The sequence below is a fragment of the Felis catus genome, chromosome A2 (assembly GCF_018350175.1).
Source record: "Felis catus isolate Fca126 chromosome A2, F.catus_Fca126_mat1.0, whole genome shotgun sequence".
NCBI lineage: Eukaryota > Metazoa > Chordata > Mammalia > Carnivora > Felidae > Felis > Felis catus.
The window spans coordinates 91668681-91690913 of NC_058369.1; the positions used below are offsets into that span (position 1 = coordinate 91668681).

A 22233-nucleotide genomic window follows, 5' to 3' on the forward strand; every position below is an offset into this window, starting at 1 on the left:
TAGTACAATAGTACATATATGTAAATATAATATAATACTTACATATATGCAATAACGCACACACACTATTGGTTCTGTTTCTCTGGATAATTCTGAATAATATAGGTAGAGAATGTGTATATGTGGCAAGGCAGAGCAGGGGAAAAGCCCATGAGATATGGACTGATTTGGGTTACATGGTCTTTTTAGTCCATCATATCAATTACAGTCCTGCCCAACCCTGCAAACTGGAAATCCCAAATAGGTAAAATCAGGTAACTAGATCTGTTGGTTTTGGGTTCTGTTAAATGGTTTAAGACGCTGATCTGAATGCTAAATTTCACTTAAGTGGGGAGGGAGCTGAGGCATAAAACCAGGATAATTCTGCACTCAGGTATTGCCTTTAAAAATTATTCACTAGTTTAAAATAAAATAAAATAAAATAAAATAAAATAAAATAAAATAAAATAAAATAAAATAAAATAAAATAAATAAAATAAAATAAAATAAAATAAAATAAGAGAAAAGAATGAGTGAGGCAGCATCCTTGAGACTGGAAAGGACGGGTTGGGGAAAGATGGGCATCCTGACAATCAAGGGACTGAATTGAAATGGACAGTCTCTCAGGAGGACCTCTACCCAGCAGAGGTCATCTGCCAAACAGAGGCTTTCCTTAGCCTCCTTCTCCTACCATCCTATCCCAGCAGACCCACTTCTCATGAACAAGCTTCCATCACATGGTTTGGCACAAAAGGTGAGGTCATGAACACCTGTATGGGGCTATGAACAGGAGAAAGCCTCACCCCATACCCAGACACAGGTTAGAACCAGTTTGGATTCTCCCTATGAACCAACCCAGGAGAGGGTGTGGCACCTGTGTCATAAAACTACAAGTGGAAAATCAGAAAGCAATGAGAGCCTGTGAATCAATAAAGGGGCACAAATAATCAATCTGTGACTTATGTGGTTACTATTACTCAAACTATGATTAGTTCTGAACTTCCTGGCAGAAAGAATATAAAGAGACAAATGGTCTAATATATAGGTAGGCATCAAAGGAAGGATTGCCCTCCTAACAGTGGAGTTTAAAGGAAATTGTTAAGAAAGAAAGAAAGAAAGAAAGAAAGAAAGAAAGAAAGAAAGAAAGAAAAAAGAAAAGGAAAAAAATTATTCATTAGTTGCCCAGATAAATTCTCACACTTTTGTCTGTTCTCGTTTACTTTATTTTTTCTTTTGGATAGAAGATGATAATGACTCAAACAACCAAAGCTTGAGGAGGCATAGGTGAAGTGGGGATTCCCACATATAATAAAGGAGGGGTTTTCCAACAACAATCTCACTCACTGTGGTGATGGTTAGAAAACTCTGAAGAATGACAACATGTAACCTTTTCATCTGAAGCAAAACCACAGGCATATTACTGAAAAAACAGTGGAGTTCTTTGGGTTTTCGGTATTGTTTTTCTTCTTCTTCTACAAAGTACATCGTGGCCCAGTACATAAGATTGCACAGTACAGGCACCTATTATTAGGGACTTAACCTACTAATGCTTTAAGGTGAGAGAACTAGAGTTTTCAATCACAGTGCTTGTAAGAGCCTAAGTTATTAGGGAAACGCTAATGAAATCTTACATTCTGAGCACTGTCAAATCATAATGCAGCAGCACTTTTTACCTGCAGCTTTCAACCACTTTCCACCTAGCAGCCAGAGTGATCATTTCAAAACTCAGACATGGTCTTGTCAGCCTTTTGCTACAAACAGTTCCAGGGCTTCTCAGTGCTCTTAGGATAAAGATCAAAATGCTCAACGTGATCATTGAGGCTCTGAGTAGAGCAAATCCTGTTGTCCTTTCTGGTATTATGTCCAACAATACCCTTCTAGTCCCCTTTCACTATGAGCTCCAGCCACACTAACCCCAGGCACAGTGTATTTCCTCTAGCCACAGACCATTTGTACACGCTCTTTGTTCTGCCTGTATTCTTTCTCCTACCATAAGCCCCTTTCCCTAGGTAATTCCTAATTCTTTCTTCACACCTCAGCTCTTCATTCCCTGACACTGCTGCAGGGACACGGTGTCATTCAACTTCAGAGACACTGTTGACATCTTATTCTATGGGGACAGTGCCTCCTGGAGTCCTGTTCCCAACTTCCCCTTTTATATGTTCTCCTCTCCTTTGGAGCATTTATCATAAGTTTACACAAGTCTATATGTATTTATTTCATTAGTTTGTATCAGCATCTCTTTCTCTTATCTAAACTTTAAACTCGAGGAAAACAGGAGCTTTTGTTTACCATTGCACCCCCATAGCCTGGCACAGTGTCTATCACCAAATGGGCAACTCTGATGATTAATTTTACATGTCAACTTGACTAGTCTCAGGGATGCCTTGATAGCTCCTAAAACATTATTTCTAGATGTGCCATCTGTAGGGGTGACTATGGAAGAAATTTGCATGTGGATCAGTAGGCTGAGTAAAGAAGATCATGCTCACTGATTTGGGGATCATCCCATCTGCTGAAGGCTTGAATAGAACAAAAAAAGGGAGAAAGGGTTAATTAACCTTTCTCTGTTAGCTGAAACATCTACTGTCTCGTGCCTTCAGGCCTTTGGACTCAGAACAGGACTTATGCCATCAAACCTCAGATTCTTGGACCCTTAGAGTCAGACCTACATCACCAAATCCCTACATCACCAAGGTTTTCACGCTTTCAGACTTGGACTAAATTGTACCGCTAGTTTTCCTGGTTCTCTAGCATGCAGATGACAGATTCTGGGATTTCTTGGCCTCCATAATTGCATGAATCTCTTGCTATAAGGAATCTCCTCTTATATCTATCATGTGAATACATACTATACATATATACATGTATACACACACACACACACACACACACACACACACACACTATTGGTTCTGTTTCTCTGGAGAACCCTAATACAGCAATGAAAATGTATGTACTGAATGAACAAAAATGACAAATGTTGTTTCCCTAAGGCTTGGAGACCCCTAGTGGGTTGATGGTCTCTTTGAAGTTAGCTGTATCAAATTTCTATCACTAGAATATTAACAGTGGAGGGGAGGAGCCAAGATGGCGGAACAGCATGGAAGGTTTTTTTTGTGTCTCACGTCTATGAAATACAGCCAGATCAACACTAAACCACCCTGCAAACCTACAAAACTGATTTGAGGATTAACACAACAATCTGCACAACGTGAACCACAGAACTCAGCAGGTACGTTGTGCGGAGAGGTGAACTGGGGGAGAGAGAAGCTGCAGAGGGCAGGGAGCTGTTTTTGCTTGTGTTTTTGCTTGCTCTTAGTAGACTAAGAGCTCCAATCAAAATACATAGTGTAACAGAATGGATAAAAAAACAAGATCCATCTATATGCTGTTTACAAGAGGCCCACTTTAGACCTAAAGACACCTTCAGATTGAAAATAAGGGGATGGAGAACACTCTATCATGCTAATGGTCAGTAAAAGAAAGATGGAGTAGCCATACTTATATCAGACAATCTAGACTTTAAAATAAAGACTTTAACAAGAGATGAGAAGGGCATTATATCATAATTAAGGTGTCTATCCACCAAGAAGACCTAACAATTGTAAACATTTATGCGCCAAATGTGGAAGAACCCACTTGTATAAATCAATTAATCACAAACATAAACTCATTGATAATAGTACCATAATAGTAGGGGACTTCAACACCCCATTTACAACAATGGATAGATCATATAAACACAAAATCAATAAGGAAACAATGGCTTTGAATGACATACTGGACCAGATGGACTTAACAGACATATTCAAACATTTCATCCTAAAGCAGAGGAATATACATTCTTCTGCAGTGCACATGGGACGTTCTCCAAATAGATCACATACTGGGATACAAATCAGCTCTCAACAAGTACAAAAAGATTGAGATCATACCATGCATATTTTCAGACCACAATGCTATGAAACTCAAAATCAACCACAAGAAAAAATTTGGAAAGGTAGCAAATACTTGGAGACTAAAGACTATTCTACTAAAGAATGAATGGGCTAACCAAGAAGTTAAAGAGGAAATTAAAAAGTATATGGAAGCCAATGAAAATGATAACACCACAGCCCAAAGCCTCTGGGACACAGCAAAGGTGATCATAAGAGGGAAGTATATAGCAATCCCAGCCTTCCTAAAGAAGGAAGAAATGTCTCAGATACACAACTTAACCTTACACCTTAAAGAGCTGGAAAAAGAACAGCAAATAAGACCCCAAACCAGCAGAAGACAGGAATTAATAAAGATTAGAGCAGAAATCAATGCTATTGAAACCAAAAACAAAAAAAAAAAAAACCAAAACCAAAAAAAAAAAAAAAAAAAAAACACAAACCCAGTAGAACAGATCAATAAAACCAGAAGCTGGTTCTTTGACAGAATTAACAAAATTGATAAACCCCTGGCCAGTCTGATCAAAAAGAAAAAGGGAAAGACCCAAATAAATAAAATCAAGAATGAAAGTATGTGCCAATAAAATGGGCAATCTGGAAGAAATGGACAATTCCTAGAAACATATAAACTACCTAAACTGAAACATGAAGAAATAGAAGATTTGAACAGACCCATAACCAGTAAAGAAATCTAATTAGTAATCAAAAATCTCCCAAAAAACAAGAGTCCAGGTCCAGATGGCTTTCCAGGGGAATTCTGCCAAACATTTAAAGAAGAGTTAACACCTATTCTCTTGAAGCTCTTTCAAAAAATAGAAATGGAAGGAAGACTTCCAAACTTTCTATGAAGCCAGAACCTTGATTCCAAAACCAGACAAAGACCCCACTAAAAAGGAGAACTATAGACCAATTTCCCTGATGAACATGAATGCAAAAATCCTCAACAAGATATTAGCCAACCGGATCCAACAATACATTTAAAAAATTATGCACCACGACCAAGTGGGATTTACACCTGGGATGCAGGGCTGGTTCAATATCTACAAATCAATCAACATGATTCATCACATCAATAAAAGAAAGTAAAAGAACCACATGATCCTCTCAATACATGCAGAGAAAGCATTTGACAAAATACAGAATCCTTTCTTGATAAAAACTCTAAAGAAAGTAGGGATATAAGGATGATACCTTGAGATCTATGTGAGCTATATGTGAAAGACCCAACACTAATATCATCATCAATGGGGAAAAACTGAGAGCTTCCCCCCCAAGGTCAGGGACAAGACAGGGATGTCCACTCTCACCACGTTATTCCACATAGTATTGGAAGTCTTAGCCTCTGCAATCAGACAACACAAAGAAATAAAAGTCACCCAAATCAGCCTGGATGAAGTCAAACTTTCACTCTTTGCAGATGACATGGTACTTTATATGGAAAACCCAGAAGATTCCACCAAAAAACTGCTAGAACTGATCCATGAATTCAGCAAAGTGGTGGGATATAAAATCAATACACAGAAAACGGTTGCATTCTTATACACCAACAATGAAGTGACAGAAAGAGAAATCAAGGAATCAATCCCATTTACAATTGCACCAAAACCTATAAAATACCTAGGAATAAATTTAACCAAAGAGGTTAAAAATCTATACACTGAAAACTATTGAAAGCCTATGAAAGAAATGGAAAAAGACACACAAAAAATGGAAAAATATTTCATGCTCCTGGATAGGAAGAACAAAATTGTTAAAATGTCAATAATACCAAAAGCAATCTACATATTCCATGTAATCCCTATCAAAATAACACTAGCATTCTTCACAGAGCTAGAACAAACAATCCTAAAATTTGTATGGAACCAGAAAAGACCCTGAATAGCCAAAGCAATCTTGAAAAAGAAAACCAAAGCAGGAGGCATCACAATACTGAACTTCAAGCTGTATTATAAAGCTGTAATCATGAAGTACAGTATGGTACTGGCCCAAGAACAGACACTCAGATCAATGCAACAGAATAGAAAACCCAGAAATGGACTCACAAACGTGTGGCCAACTAATCTTTGACAAAGCAGGAAAGAGTATCCAATGAAATAAAGACAGTCTCTTCAGCAAGTGCTGTTGGGAAAACTGGACAGCAACATGCAGAAAAATGAATCTGGATCACTTTCTTACACCATACACAAAAATAAACCAAAACAGGATGAAAGACCTAAATGTAAGAGAGGAAGCCATCAAAATCCTCAAGGAGGAAGCAGGCGAAAACCTCTTTGACCTTGGCTGCCGCGATTTCTTACTCAACACGTCTCTGGAGCCAAGGGAAACAAAAGCAAAAATGAACTATTGGGGCCTCCTCAAAATAAAAAGCTTCTGCACAGCGAAGGAAACCATCAGCAAAACTAAAAGGCAACCGACAGAATGGGAGAAGATATTTGCAAACGACATATCAGATAAAGGGTTAGTATCCAAAGTCTATAGAGAACTTATCAAACTCAACACCCAAAAAACAAATAATCCAGTAAAGAAATGGGCAAAAGACATGAATAGACACTTCTCCAAAGAAGACATCCAGATAGCCGACTGACACATGAAAAAATTCTCAACATCACTCATCATCAGGGAAATACAAATCAAAACCACAAGGAGATACCACCTGACACCTGTCAGAATGACTAACATTAACAATTCAGGCAACAACAGATGTTGGCAAGAATGCAGAGAAAGAGGATCTCTTTTGCATTATTGGTGGGAATGCAAGCTGGTGCAGCCACTCTGGAAAACAGTATGGAGGTTCCTCAAAAAATTAAAAATAGAACTACCCTACGACCCAGCAATTGCACTACTAGGTATTTACCCAAGGGATACAGGTATGCTGTTTCGAAGGGGCATATGCACCCCAATGTTTATAGCAGCACTATCAACAATAGCCAAAGTATGGAAAGAGCCCAAATGTCCATCGACGGATGAATGGATAAAGAAGATATGGTATATAAAAAATGGAGTATTACTTGGCAATCAGAAAGAATGAAATCTTGCCATTTGCAACTACCGTGGATGGAACTAGAGGGTATTATGCTAAGTGAAATTAGTCAGAAAAAGACAAATATCCTATGACTTCACTCATATGAGGACTTTAAGATACAAAACAGATGAACATAATGGAAAGGAAGCAAAAATAATATAAAAACAGGGAGGGGGACAAAAACATAAGAGACTCTTAAATAATAGAGAACAGAGGGTTACTGGAGGGGTTGTGGGAGGGAGGATGGGTTAAATGGATAAAGGGCATTAAGGAATCTACTCCTGAAATCATTGTTGCACTATATGCTAACTAATTTGGATGTAAATTAAAAAATAAATTAAATAAAAATTAAAAAAAAAAGAATATCAATAGAAATGGTTTGGAGTAGGGAAGACAACACCAAGTAACAAACATTTAACAAAATAAATGTCTTTAAAGAATGAATTGCTGGGGCGCCTGGGTGGCTCAGTCGGTTAAGCGTCCGACTTCAGCCAGGTCACGATCTCGCAGTCCGTGTGTTCGAGCCCCGCATCAGGCTCTGGGCTGATGGCTCAGAGCCTGGAGCCTGCTTCTGATTCTGTGTCTCCCTCTCTCTCTGCCCCTCCCCCGTTCATGCTCTGTCTCTCTCTCTGTCTCAAAAATAAATAAACATTAAAAAAAATTTTTTTAAAGAATGAATTGCTTCTTTCACCACTGTAGTAGGCAAAATCCTTAAAATGGCCCTTAGGATCTCAGCTCCCCTGACTTTACTCCTTTGATTATATTACTTTACATGACAAGAGGGATTTTGCAAATAGGATTACAATTACTAATCAGGTGACTTTGAGATAGGGTGATTAACTAGGTGGACCAAACCAAAGCAGAGTTTTCTGGCTAGTAGCAGAAGAGAAAGTGAGAGTTTCAAAGTGTGGGAGAGTTTCAGTGCGTTGTTGCTGATTTGAAGATGGCGGAAGCCAAATGGAAAGGATTTGAGAGTGATTTCTGAGTTGGGAGTGACCCCCAGCCAACAACCAGCAATTAAACAGGGACCTTACTCCTACAACTGCAAGGAACTGGATTCTGCCAACAACCTGAATGAATTTATAAGTAGATTTTGCCCAGAATCTCATTCTCCAAATGAGAACGTAGCTTAGCTGACACCTTATGAGATCCAGAGCAGAGCGCTCTGTCACATTGTACCAGACGTCTAACCTATGGAACAGTGAGTTAATAAATGGGTATTTTTAAGCCACTAAGTTTGTGGTGATTGTATAACAATAGCAAAATAATATAACTGTTAAGCATTAGATCTCAAACTCTGCCAACCAATATCTGACAGGATATTAACCTCATTTTCAAGATCAATTATATGAACCACAATAAATTAAACATAAGCTTGGTAAAGAATTGAATGATGACCTTAGAATTCTTCTTTTCCTTACTTAGTTTCATTGGCTGACATAGGTAAATATATTTGGCTAGGTTTATTACTTGAAAGACACAATTTTTGAACACCACACACAGAACTTAATGGCCATAAATTAGTATATACCTAAATAAATACATGAATATATATGATTAAATTGATCCTGAAAATTCAGAGGGGCAATCATTACTATCATTGTTATTTTGATATATTTTAAGCATGCAATAGCAAAATTCAGCTGTGGGTATAGTAAACTGGTACTAAAGTGTATTCTAATTTTCTTGACTTTAAGGATCTCTCAGGAAGAATTTTCTTGAAAATTGTTTTAAGGAGAAAAAGTCTCATTCAGTCTATCTTCAGGAAGGATTAAAGCAAGATATTTTTTTACAACCGTGACATCATGGCTTAAAATCTTATTCAGAAATTTGTGAGTAACCCATTTCTCACTGATGTTTAGCTTTTGCCAAAATATCCCCCCAGATGATTATTTTTAAGAGCTTACATATGAATATTTTGCCCAATATAACTTATAGAAAATTACTTTGTAGAATTTGTAAAATTGGTATTCACATATTTTAAGCCATTAAAAAAAATTCCTGATGTAAAGAGATTTCTGTTACTACACTAACCTCACTATTGATAATTCTGTTTTTGAGCGAGTGTTTTGCTATTTTATCTTATGTTTTTACATACTTCAGTATTTTAATATCTGATAAAGCAAGCCTTCTCTGTTACTTGGCTACATTTGCATGTTTATGCCAATAGATAAAATTTAGAATTATTTTTCCAAGATCCAAAAATATAACCTACTGACTTCATCGTGGACAATTCAGTCTTTCTGATAACTTACTAAAATGATTCTATGTTTATGTGAAAGAATAGGCATTCCAAAATTACCCAAGAACATTCTGAAAGGGAATAATTAAAAGATATTAGTGCTACTATGTATTTAAAAGAATTGTAAGGCAAAAAAAATAATAATAATAATAAAAAACCAACACAGTCTGTCTCTTACAGCTGGGTAGCAGACCAGCCCCTCTGCTAGAGAGACCACATGGGAAGGTCCTGAGACTACATAGTAGGGGAGAAGTGTCCAGTGCAGCCCAGCCCCCAGCTGTCCCGGGGAGCCAATCATTCAAGTGATGACATCCTAGGACCCTCAGACCAGCCTGGCTGCCAGCTGACACCAATGAGTGACCGCCATCAAAATCACATGAAGCTCAAGTATCTCCCAGCTGAGCCCTGCCTGAAATCATGACCCACAAACTGTGAAACTGTGAGATATAATAAAATAATTGTGTCTGAAAAGAAAAAAAGAATTGTAAGGCTTCATTGCCTATTCAATTTTGGCATCACCAGTGCACAAATGATAAATCAATGGATCAGAATAGAAGATCTAACAATGGACTCAAAAACATACAAATATTTAGTACCTAATGAAGGTAGTATTTCATATCAGTGGAAAATAATGCATTTTTAATATCACTATTGGATAACTATTGGCCATTTGGAAAAGTTAGGCTTTTACACCAATTGATTCCTACAGCTAAATTCTGTAGTTATCAAACATACAAATGCAAAAAAAAAAAAAAAAGGGGGGGGGGAAATAAACATCCCACAAAAGTTAGGTAAACATTTTAATAATCTAAGCATAACAGAAAGCTTTTCTAAGCATGAAAACTCAGCAACTGCAAAATGAAGATATGTAAATTTGACTGCAAAAGATACACAATATTTGAAAGGAAGAAAACATTATAAACAAACACAAACAAATAGTGACTGGTGGTGAAAATATATACCAACTGTATGTAGCATGAATCCTTCTGAGTAAAATTAAGTACATATATCTCAACTGTATTCCTGGAGATATATCTTGAAAAAAGTTGCTGTGAAATATTTATGTTAGTTGTCTCTGTGGATTTATTATCAGTAACACAAACCTTTATTGCAAGTGCAAATTACTATTTAAAAATTATTACATGATAAATTTAATATTTCAAATCAGTAGGGAAAAGATGGATCATTTAATATGCAGAACTGAACAAACGGCTAATCATTTGGAAAAAATAAAGGTGTATCCTAATTTCACATCTTCATGTATTCCATGTAGATATTTTTTTTCATTCAAAAAGTATTCACTGAATACTAACAGAGATGTACAAGATGCTAAACACAATGACATGGTATCTGTCCTCCTTTAGCCATAGTGCATGTAAATTTCTACAGAAATGTGTTTTTAAATGAGAACAATAGATGAACAATTTCTGATAGAAACCAGCAACCATGAAATATCTGTATAAGCTTGGAAGTGGCAAAGGCTTTTCTAAAATCACCAAAGGAAAATCCAGTAAAGAAAAAGATGGATGAATTTCATTTATATGGAACATTTCAATGTCTCTCTCTATAATAACTTTATAGACACCCCAAAAGAGGCAACAACAAACTAGAAAAAGTAGTTGCTATCCATACAGTAGACCAAATGATAAGCCATTATAAAAAAGACTGATGCTCCTTAGAAAATATTAAGCAAAGGACTCAAATAGGCAAAACCCAAACACAAAATATATGTGACCAATAAACACATGAAATTAATGTGCAATTTTACTACTAATTCAAAAATTAAAGTATAAATGTGATAATGCTCTTTGCTTATTTTATGAAACAATATCAAAAAGAACGATAGCCCCCAGAATGAGCAAGGGTATAAGAAAACACTCTTACATACTGTTAGTAGGAATGTAAATTGGTAAGACATCTCTAGAGAAAAGTTTAATTTGTGTCCATTAAAATATTTCATATTTTTTGACTCAACAATACTTTCTAAATCAAAAAGTGTATGCAACAATTTCTCTTAAAGCAGTAATCATGGATATGCAGATTAGCAATGCTAATGCTGTATATAATAACATAATTGGAAAAATGCTGGAAGTTCAACAAATGTGGGGTTGATTGAATACATTACGATACCAGTATACCATGGAATATTATTTTGTTATTATGGTGTTTCAGAAGAGTTTTTATCAACATTAAGGTGACATTGAAAAATATTGATGGTATTTATTAGAACCATAGAAGAGGAGGGGAGTGGGTGAAAAATGAAGTTAATGTGCTGGAGAATGCTGAAAATATTCTCTTTGGTGTAAAACAATTCAATCTGGTACAAGATGAGGCTAAGGCTCTAGTGCAAAGAGAAAGGTAAGATGGAGGAGGGAAATGGAAAGACTGCGCCATGCTCTAAATTGATCAGGTGACTTTCTTGCTAGTTCCAATGAAGAAATTCATCCCACTTTTCTTTTAAATTTTTTTTTAATGTTTATTTATTTTTGAGAGAGACAGAGACAGAATGTGAGTGGGTTAGGGGCAGAGAGAGAGGGAGACACAGAAGCAGAAGCAGGCTCCAGGCTCTGAGCCGTCAGCACAGTGCCCAACGCAGGGCTTGAACCCAGGAGCCATGTGACCGTGACCTGAGCTGAAGTCAGATGCTCAACCGACTGAGCCACCCAGGCTCCCCCATCCCACTTTTCTTATAAAGCATTATGAAAGCTTGAGGACTGCCGCTTTTGACTCTGGAGACGTGATGCAACTAGTCACTGTATACAACTCTTCCTGATTCTTAAGCACTATGTGTGCAAAGCAGAGGTTTTGTGTTTAAGCTTCATCTGGAACTAGGTGGCAAACATGTTAGGAAAAAGAATGAATCTAGTAAAAACAGTATGGAGGTTCCTCAAAAAATTAAAAACAGAAATACCATATGCACTAATAAGTCCACTACTGGGTATTTACCTATGAAAGGAAGTGAAATCACTAATTCAAAAAGGTAGATGCACCCTTATGTTTACTTCAGCATTATTTTCAATAGCCAAGATATGGAAGCAACTGAAGTGTTAATAAATGGAAAAAGAAGATGTGGTATACATATAAAGAGAATGGAATATTAGCCATAAAAAAGAATGAGATCTTGCCATTTGTGACAACATGGATGGACCTAGAGAGTATTATGCTAAGTGAAACAGGTCAGACAGAGAAAGATAAATACCATATGATTTCACTTATATGTGGAATCTAAAAAACAGAACAAATGAACAAAAGCAGAAACAGCCCCATAAATATAAAAAACAAACAGATGGTTGCCAGAGGGAAAAAGGGTGAGAGAATAGGCAAAATGGGCGAAGGGGAATGGGAGATACAGGCTTCCAGTTATGGAATGAATAAGAAAGGTACAACATAGAGAATATAGTCAATGATATTGTAATAGGGTTGCATGGTGACAGATGGTAACTCCATTTGTGGTGAGCACAGCCTAATGTATAAAGTTGTGGAATCACTGTATTGTACACCTGAAACTAATGTGACTTTGTGTGTCATTTATACTTTTGTGGAAAAAAAAAAGGATGACAAAATTAAAAAAAAAAAGAATGGATCTAATAGATCCATTTGCCTCTAATAAATGAAGCTTTTAATTTTGGTTCTCCAATTTATTTTCTGCAAGTTACTTAACCTCTCCAAGTCTCTGTTTCCTTGTTTGTAAGTGGGAGACTATATCCTACTACAGAATGGCTCTGAAGATTAATTGATGTAGTTCAAGCAATGTCTGGAGTCTGTAATTTTTTGTTAACACCCGCTTCAAAAGAAAAAGAAAAAAGCCCTCTGAACTAAGAGCGCATGTTACCCTCCTCAAAGAAACTGTAAGACCAAATGCACCTTGTTTTGATCAGCCATTAAGTAAGCCTTAAAAAAAAATTTGTGACATCTGTCAAGGGACTCTTCAACAAAGCCTGTAATGCCAGTCTCACCATCCATGCCCTATTGTACCAACGATTTACATGTCTTTGATCTTGACCTTATCTGCCACCCCTCCATGACCTCTCAATTTTTGCTCTTTGGTATCTCCACCCTCTTTCCTCAACGGAAGCCTGGATCTCCCCTGAGGACTCTGCTTCCCTTGTACTCTCAAACAGATTTTTGTTTTGTTTAGTTTTGTTTTGTTTTTAAATATTTTCATCCCTTTCATAACTTAGAGCCAGAAGTATGCCTGACTGGTTTCTATTGCCACTTCTAAACCATTATTTCTCCACTGTCTTGTAAAAAGCAAGCAAACCAAAAAAATTTGCTCTCAGTCCTGAGGTTTAGGCAATTTGACAATACTGTCATGTATTAGTCTCCCACTTATTCCCCCTGTATTATTGGAGGTAAGATAACACAACAGCTGCTGTGTATTCTAAATCCTGCCACAATGCTGGGTGACTTCATAACAACATAAATGGCCATTCAATACTCTGACTTCTAAATTTTTCTTACCTGCTTTCATCACCAGACCTACCCATCCACTCCTCTACTCTGACAACAATCTCCAATCTTCTCTCCTAGTTTGCTTGTTTAACTATATCCATTATGACTATTCTTTGAACTCAACAGACCAGCCAGTTCTTTGGTCCTTCTTCTCTACCTCAGCTAATCACTTTCTTATCTTCTTTCTTCATTCCCTCTATATCAAATTTAAAGTACATTAGAGTCATACTCTTATTAATACAAACCTCCTTGTGCTTCTGTCTTTTCCTTTTACCCTCCCATAAAATCTCAGTCCTGCTTGAAATCAATGTCTTTCTCATCACCTGCATGCCAGCAGTCCAGCTGTTCTCAACTGAATGCTTTTGTTTCTCCCCAAATCCATACATTGAGGTCCTAACCCTCAGCGAGATAATATTTGGATATGGAGCCTTTGGACGTAATTAGGGCTAGGTAAGGTCATTAGGGCAGGTGCTAATGATGGGGTTAGTGCTCTTCTAAGAAAAGACACCAGAGAGCTTGCTCTCTCTCTCCCACTCCCCAACCACACCCTCTGTATATACGAAGAAGAGGTCATGTGAGCACACAGGAAGATGGCAGCCACCTATGAGCTAGAAAGAGAGTTCTCACCAGGAACCAAATTGACTGGCACCTTGATTTTGGAGTTCCCAGCATCTAGAACTGAGAAAATAAATCTCCATTGTTTAAAGCCACCAAGACTATGTTATTTTATTATGGCAGACTGAGATGAATAAGACAATAATAATGGCAAAGAAAGTCACTCGATAGGGTGGATATATCTCAATGTGAGTTCACCATCACCAAATTCAAATGGATCCTCAAACACTGACCAGGAGTCCTAAGTTTCATTAGTGAATTTGTTCTACTACTACATACTATTTGAAAAGACTATTTGAATCTTTCATTTTGTGGGTAACACAGAAGCTATGAGATGGGAACCTCCTGGACTTTCTAATAATAAAAGTTCAAAACTACTTAACATCTACATGGACACTCCCACCATTTTCTCTGGTTATAACTGCAAATTAGTGCCTCTGATCAAAGCTCAATCCATTCATCTGTGCCTTGGATCCCACTGCTTTTCTGCATTCTCTTTTCTGATCACTTTTTTTCTCTCTATTACTAACCTTTCCTTCCTAGTGGATTCATTCTGTCAACTTTAAAATGTGCTCAGGTTACTTTGGTGAAAGGCAACAACACAACAAATAGGGATAAAATACCAACATCCCTCTATTTAATATTACCCTGTACCACTCCCCTCTCTCTCCCCACCTTCATTTGGCTTCCACCTTCATTGTTCCACTGAAACAATGCTTACTGATCTGCAGGAGTACTGTGTCTATAAAGGAAATGAGCATTTTGTCCATGATATTAATTTCAAGTATGTTTTCTTAGTCTGTCATTTTTCTTTGGCTTTGTTTATGGATAAACTTCTTCATGGATTTTTAGAAATGTTTTTAAATGAGAAAGGTGCAGAGATTTCTGTATAGTCCCTCCTCCAGAAAAAAATATACCTTAGGACCAAGATGGGGAAAGAATGATGGACTGGTCTAATTCATCATTAGAGGTCCTCTATATGGGGCTGACAGCAGCTCTCTTCATTAAAATGCTGTGTAACATGACTATGACCTTGTCTAAGACAATTAAGAAACCTAGAGTCAATAGAGTGGCTCTTGCTCAGCTTACTGCCAACTCAGTGAGGACCAACAGTGTGATATGCCTTCCAAGTTCATGTAACCCAAACTGTATTAATAAAAACTTAGAGACTAGAATAAGGGAAAAGATAGCCCCATAACATTCTCTTCACAACAGATCACTTCCAGAATGATCTCTTTATAGAAATACAAGTTGGAGTACCAGTGATAGTACAACTTTGAGAAATTGTGCCCAGTTATGTATATTTTGTCCATGCTCTAGAGTTCCCACAGTCGCTATATTTATTATCTCACTGACTCTCAATATAAATATATAATGTAACATTATCCCCATATTACAGATGAGAAAACTGAGGCCCAGACTGGGTAATAGACTAGCCGGGAGGTGGAGCTTCCTGAATTTAAATACAAGCTTTTTTGTTCCAGGATTGGCATGAACCATGAATTGAACTTCAATAAGCCCAGAGGCAGGGGGCTAGGACAGGATTCTGGAAGCCATATTCCAGAAGGAGCTTTTGAAGAAACAAGAGATGTTTGGCCTGAAAGAAAGATGCTTTTAGAGGGCCTGTGTAGCTGTTGTTAAATATTTGAAACCCATCATATGGAAGAGGAAGGAGACTTCTTTATTAACTCTAATGGGCAGAACTGGCAGTAACTGAGGAAAATTATGATGAACCGGGATGGTGAATACAAAACTGTGTCTGAAAGAATGACAAGTGTTGAGTTGCAGAACTGTGTCCAGATAGGGCAGCCAAGTAATGAGCCCAGAGCAATAGAGAGCCAGCCTGGTTGTCTGCAGCTGGTAGGAGGGAGGGTCATCAGCACAAGTGTCTGCTGCTTAATTTTTACCTGCTTTTGTGGGCCAGCTGTCCGTCTAAAGCACCAATCCTGCTCAATTTTTATTCCACTCCCAGCAGTTTCCTCTCATGTGGGGTCTTGTCCTGGAGGGAGCCCTGGTTGGTCAGTTTGGAAAGTTTATAGCTCACAGCTGACTGCAGATCCCTCCCACTCCCTGACTGGATTGGGCAAAGCCCCTCCCAGTACCTGCATGGTTTCCCCGTAGGCCTGTAAGTGCTCCCACCTACCTATTGGCTATATTGGATTTTCCTGTTCTAGGTCTATAGCTGCCCTGTGGCTTCCCTCTGCTTTCTCACAGCTGCTGGAGAGAGCCCAGGGCTTGCTGCTCTTGGTGGTTTATCCCAACTTGTTTGCATTTGGGCTTCATAGGAATATCTCATCACCTAGTTTTGTGGTAAATGTTGTCCACAGCCGGGTTTCTTGGTTTGGCTGCTTAGTAGCTCTGTTTATATGAAAATTCAAGAAGATCCAAAACCTTGCTGACCCACCACCACCATCCTGAGAGAATTCTCAGGCCTGCTATTGTTACTTCGAGCTCCTTCTTCAGCTCTCTGGCTAGATATCTGCTAATTGAATTCTATTCAGTTGTCACCTGGAAATGACCATCAGCATAAAATGAAACACAATGCTTCTGTAAAGGGGCTTGGAGTTTACAAAATAAATTAAGCTCTGCCAAAACATAACTTAAAAAAGAAACTCAGGAAAATTTAAAAACGAATATAGACGATTTTTTTCACAGTGAGTTACGGTCCTGGGGCGGGTAAAGATAGGCCATTTATCCACATTTTGTATCCTTCACCCCAGTAGAGAATGATTCTCACAGTTGGATGGCTGACTCAGTAATTTGTCAGTTTTGCCTGACTAAAGTCACATCATTGATTGATGCCAAATCTCCCTCAATTAAAGGTTCATTTTTCTCTTGGCTGTTGGCAAATCCAACACTGATTATGGGTTATTAGCACCCACCCCCTCAGATTTCTAATGTGCTGGGAGCAGTGCTGGGAGCTGGGAGCATTTGCCTGCATACCAATTACAGCAGCAGCAACAGAGCTCAGCCACACCTTTCTATTCTGGGCGCAAGGACACCTGCCAGGATGCCTGACTGCAGGGAGGGATATGTTTATTCAGGTCCTTCCTAGGGAGATGAAAAGAACAAGGGATCTTTTCCAATCTCCATCTCACCGCCAGCTCTGCACCTTCATGCTAAGAAAAACGGTGATATTTTGTGACAACATTTGGTTCTTTTTACTTGTCTATCCACTTTGCATTTGCTCATTTATTGGATTCGTTCAATAAATATTTTTGAGGACTGGCTTGTGGGACAAATGAAAACAGTACAGAGACCATAGATGGATGAGACTGAGTCTCATAAGTCATGTGTGAAAGTAGACTCTGTTTTATTGCAGGGATTCCTGAGCAGGATATGGAAACTTTGAGACAACTGTGGATAGCCACACTTTCTCTGACGTTTTCTGAGGAGAAAGAAGACCTGGTCTGCCTTTGGCCTGTTCTGTCAAAGGACTTTAACTTTTTCAGTGTTTTCCACTTTGGGTAGCCCTTTGTCCCCTCAACATGCTCCATTCATAGCAAAGCTTTATGAGAATGAAAAGTAGCTGCTCCTCCTACATGGCTGAAGCCTCCACAGGAGTATGCTAGCAGGAAGGAGTTTGTGTCCAAGGCCTGCATCTGCAGAGTTTTCTCTGCATTGTTGCCTCCAAGCCTGATTGGGCCCATGGGTCTCCACTGCTACCCAGTGCATTTGTATATGAGGACTGCTTTTCCAGCATCCAGAGGTCTCCTGTGCTCCCTTGGGCTCCTGTCCCCCTTCCTCTATCCTCAAAGCCAGCAGTGTACTGTCTTCTTTCCTCTCCACCCTCTGCTTTTGTCTTCACATCCCCTCTCTTGTTTGGGGGATGTTTTAAAAATTTTGTGTCTTACAATTTATCAATCTTTTCTTTATGATTGCTGTGTCTGGGCATGCTTAGAAAGTCCACTTCTTCTTTGAAATTAAAATAAACAACGGTTTGATAATCTTTCCTGCTCATAGCATTTTAAATTTGAGGGTGTTTTGTATGCTACAGTTGTACTATTGTCTTTCTTGATGGGGAGAAAGAGGAGGTTGGGAAAATGGTGAATAAGTATGGTCTGCCCATTCAGTTCTACAGCATTCTCATACTTTTTTTTCTTCCAAATTTTTATTTAAATTCAAGGTAGTTAACATACACTGTAATGCTGGTTTTAGAAGTAGAATTTAGTGATTCATCACTTACATATAGTACCCGGTGCTCATCACAAGTGCCCTCCTTAATACCTATCACCTACTTAGCCCATCCACCACCCTCCTCCCTCCATCAACCCTCAATTTGTCATCTATCGCTAAGACTCTATTATGGTTTGCTTCCCTCTCTCTTTTTTTCCTTGTGTTCACCTGTTTTGTTTCCTAAATTCCACATATGAGTGAAATCATATGATATTTGTTTTTCTCTGACTTACTTCACTTAGCATAATACCCTCTAAATCCATCCACATTGTTGCAAATGGCAAGAGTTCATTCTTTTGATGGCTGAGTAATATTCCATTGTATATCACATCTTCTTTATCCATTCATCAGTCTATGGACACTTGGGTTGTTTCCATAGTTTGGCTATTGGTGATAATGCTGCTATCAACATTGGGGTACATGTACCCCTTCAAATCTATATTTTTGTATCCTTTGGGTAAATACTTTGTAGGATAGTTTTATTTTTAACTTTTTGAGGAACCTCCACACTTTCCAGAGTGGCTGTACCAGTTTGCATTCCCACCAACAGTGTAAAAGGGTACCCCTTTCTCTGTAGCCTCATCAACATATGTTGTTGACTGTGTTGTTAATTTTAGCCATTCTGATAGGTGTGAGGTGATATCTCATCATGGTTTTGATTTGTATTTCTCTGATGATAAATGATGTTGAATATCTTGTCATGTGTCTGTTAGCCATCAGGTTGTCTTCTTTGGAAAAAATTCTATTCATATCTTCTGCCATTTCTTCATTGGATTATTTGTTTTTTGGGTGTTGAGTTTGATAAGTTCTTTATAGATTTCGGACACTAGTCCTTTATCTGATATGTCATTTGTAAATATCTTCTCCCATTCCATAGGTTGCCTTTTAGTTCTGTTGATGATTTCCTTCTCTGTGCAGAAGCTTTTTATCTTGATGAAGTCCCAATTGTTCATATTTGTTTTGGTTTCCCTTGCCTCCAACAATGTGTCTAGTAACAAGTTGCTATGGCCGAGGTCAAAGAGGTTGCTGCCTACGTTCTCCTCTAGATTTTGATGGTTTCTTGTCTCAAATTTAGGTCTTTCATCCATTTCAAATTTATTTTTGTGTATGGTGTAAGAAAGTGGTCCAGGCTCATTCTTCTGCATGTTGCTGTTTGGTTTTCCCAACACCTTCTGCTGAGGAGACTGTCTTTTTTCCATTGGATATTCTTTCCTGCTTTGTCAAAGATTAGTTGACCATATAGTTGTGGGGCCATTTCTGGGCTTTCTATTCTGTTCCATTGATCTATGTGTCTATTTTTGTGCCGGTACATACTGTCTAGATGACTACAGCTTTGTAATATAGCTTGAAATCTGGAATTGTGATGCCTCCTGCTTTGCTTTTCTTTTTCAGGATTGTTTTGGCTATTCAGGGTCTTTTGTGGCTCCATACAAACTTTAGGATTGTTTGTTCTAGTTTTGTTAAAAATGCTGGTGATCAGGATTGCATTACATGTGTAGAATGCTTTGGGTAGTATAGACATTTTAACAATGTCTATTCTTCTAACCAATCCACGAGCATGGAAATTTTTTCCCATTTCTTTGTGTCCTCTTCGATTTCTTTCATAAATGTTCAATAGTTTTTCAGAGTACAGATCTTTCACCTCTTTGTTTAGGTTTATTCTTAAGTTTGTTATTGTTTTCGGTGTACTTGTAAATGGGACTGATTCCTTCATTTCTTTTTCTGCTGCTTTGTTATTGGTGTTTAGAAAGGCAACAGATTTCTGTACATTGATTTTGAATCCTGTGACTTTGTTGAATTCATGTATTCCAAAAATTTTTTGGTGGAGTCTTTCGGGTTTTCTACATAGAGTATTATGTTGTCTGCAAATAGTAAAAGTTTGACTCCTTTCTTGCTGATTTGGATGCCTTTTTGTTGTCTGATTGCTGAGGCTAAGATTTCCAATAGTATGTTGAATAGTAATGATGAAAGTGAACATCCCTGTCTTGGTCCTGACTATAGGGGAAAAGCTCTCAGTTTTTCCCCACTGAGGATATTAGCTGTGGGTCTTTCGCATATGGGCTTTATGATGTTGAGGTACGTTCCATCATTCCCTACTTTGTTGAGGGTTTTTATCAAGAATGGATGCTGGTGTGTGTGTGTGTGTGTGTGTGTGTGTGTGTGTGTGTGTGTCAAACAGCATTTTTATACTTTAAATTAGGCATTTGCTTTTTTCATTATTTTTATTGTGAGTCTTTTTACATCTCTAAATAACCTATGTTCAAGTGCTCAAATAAATAAAATAAAGACTGTAACTGGTTTTGATGAAAGTTTAAGAAGCAGTATAAAAACTCATGTGACTTTATAGTAGTATTATATTTTGTAGCAGATATAATTGATTAATTATTTCCAGATTAGTCATGTAAAGAAAGAATGAGGCCCAGGAAACATTGCTCAGGATAATCAAGAAAAAGCATTATCAGATAAGGCCCCCATGTGGCAGTTTAATGACTCGTTGTACATACAAAAAAAAAAAAAAGTTCTTTCTTAACAAGAAATCTTTTCAGCAAATACCTGTGTCAACCGAATTCGCTGAACAAGTAGCGTTTGAAGAAACTTTATTACCTGATCTTCTAAGATGGAGTTTTAGTAAGTCTTCAGTTATAAGTAAAAATTTGTAGTACAAACAATATGAAAATGTACTTGAAGCTAGAGAGCCAATTTTAAGAATAACAACACCTCACTTTCCAGTTATTTGACAAAACGACTTAGTTTTGTCTTCTTGATAAATGTTAAGGACTTGTGTGTCCTCTCCTTCCTGTGGGACAAACCAGCATAGGGGTCTAGGAATTTTCTTGATAACTGATAGCTTTCCACTCTTTTCCTTATGCAGTTTTCACTTGTTTTTAAACAACAAAAAAATCAGTTTGAGCAGTGTTTGTCATTGCCAGTGCAAATATTTTGCAATGACTGCATGCATAGCTAGTGTATCTATTTCCTTATGGCTACTTCTGAATTCACCGTTGGTCTAGCAAGAGGCGACAAGTTAAGTCAGAGCTTCTAGAATGGCAACTTCCTTAAAAGCTTCCATGTTGGCAGAGAGCAGACAAGAAATGTTTGGAGACAAGTGCACTGACATAGAAAACCCTCCTGCTTTTATTATTTTAGAAATATAAAGTTTAAAGTCTAAGTTATTTTTTATAATTTTAATGTGTGAATGTTTATTGCAGTAAGTTAGTTAAGACAAGTATTTTTTTTCTACACAGATTTTTATTCTATTATGATTAGAGTTAGTAGCTGAAAGGGCTGTCTTTGCCTTAATCTATAGAGACCTTTTTTTTTTTTTTACGAACTCAGATATTAGTAATCTACAGTTTTATTATACAAAACTCTTTTTAAAGTGTTCGGCATAAAGTAACAATACCTCCTTTGTATAATATATATGAAGGCCAGATATCCATTTACATTAAACGATGTATTCTATAACAATCATCTTTGACAGAAACTTCAAAATTAAAGGTGGAAGTTATATGGATTTGGGGGACACTAAAATTGTAAAATTTCAGCAAAATAATGCCAAATGTAACTTGAAGTTACATTTACTGAACGTTTATTGAGTACTTGTTCTATTCAGGGAAGGTTCCACAAGGCCCGTAGTTATTAACGGATTTCACTCTAAATCTGAGCATATTGATGCCAAGGGAGATGGACCGCCACATAGGTGAGTACGGGAGAACCAGGTAGAGGCCAAGACCTTCCTGCTGGTAAGGCCAGGGGGTGAAGTTTTGCAAAGTGGGCGCTAGATTCCAAACACGCGTGACAAGAGCGGT

The 22233-nt window shown here is 37.7% G+C and overlaps 1 protein-coding gene across 1 annotated transcript in view; it reads right to left on the reverse strand.

Annotated features, from left to right (window-relative positions):
• ABCB1 (ATP binding cassette subfamily B member 1) overlaps window positions 1-22233 on the reverse strand; it is a 234141-nt gene that overhangs the window by 140201 nt on the left and 71707 nt on the right. The gene's annotated exons all lie outside the window — the stretch shown is intronic.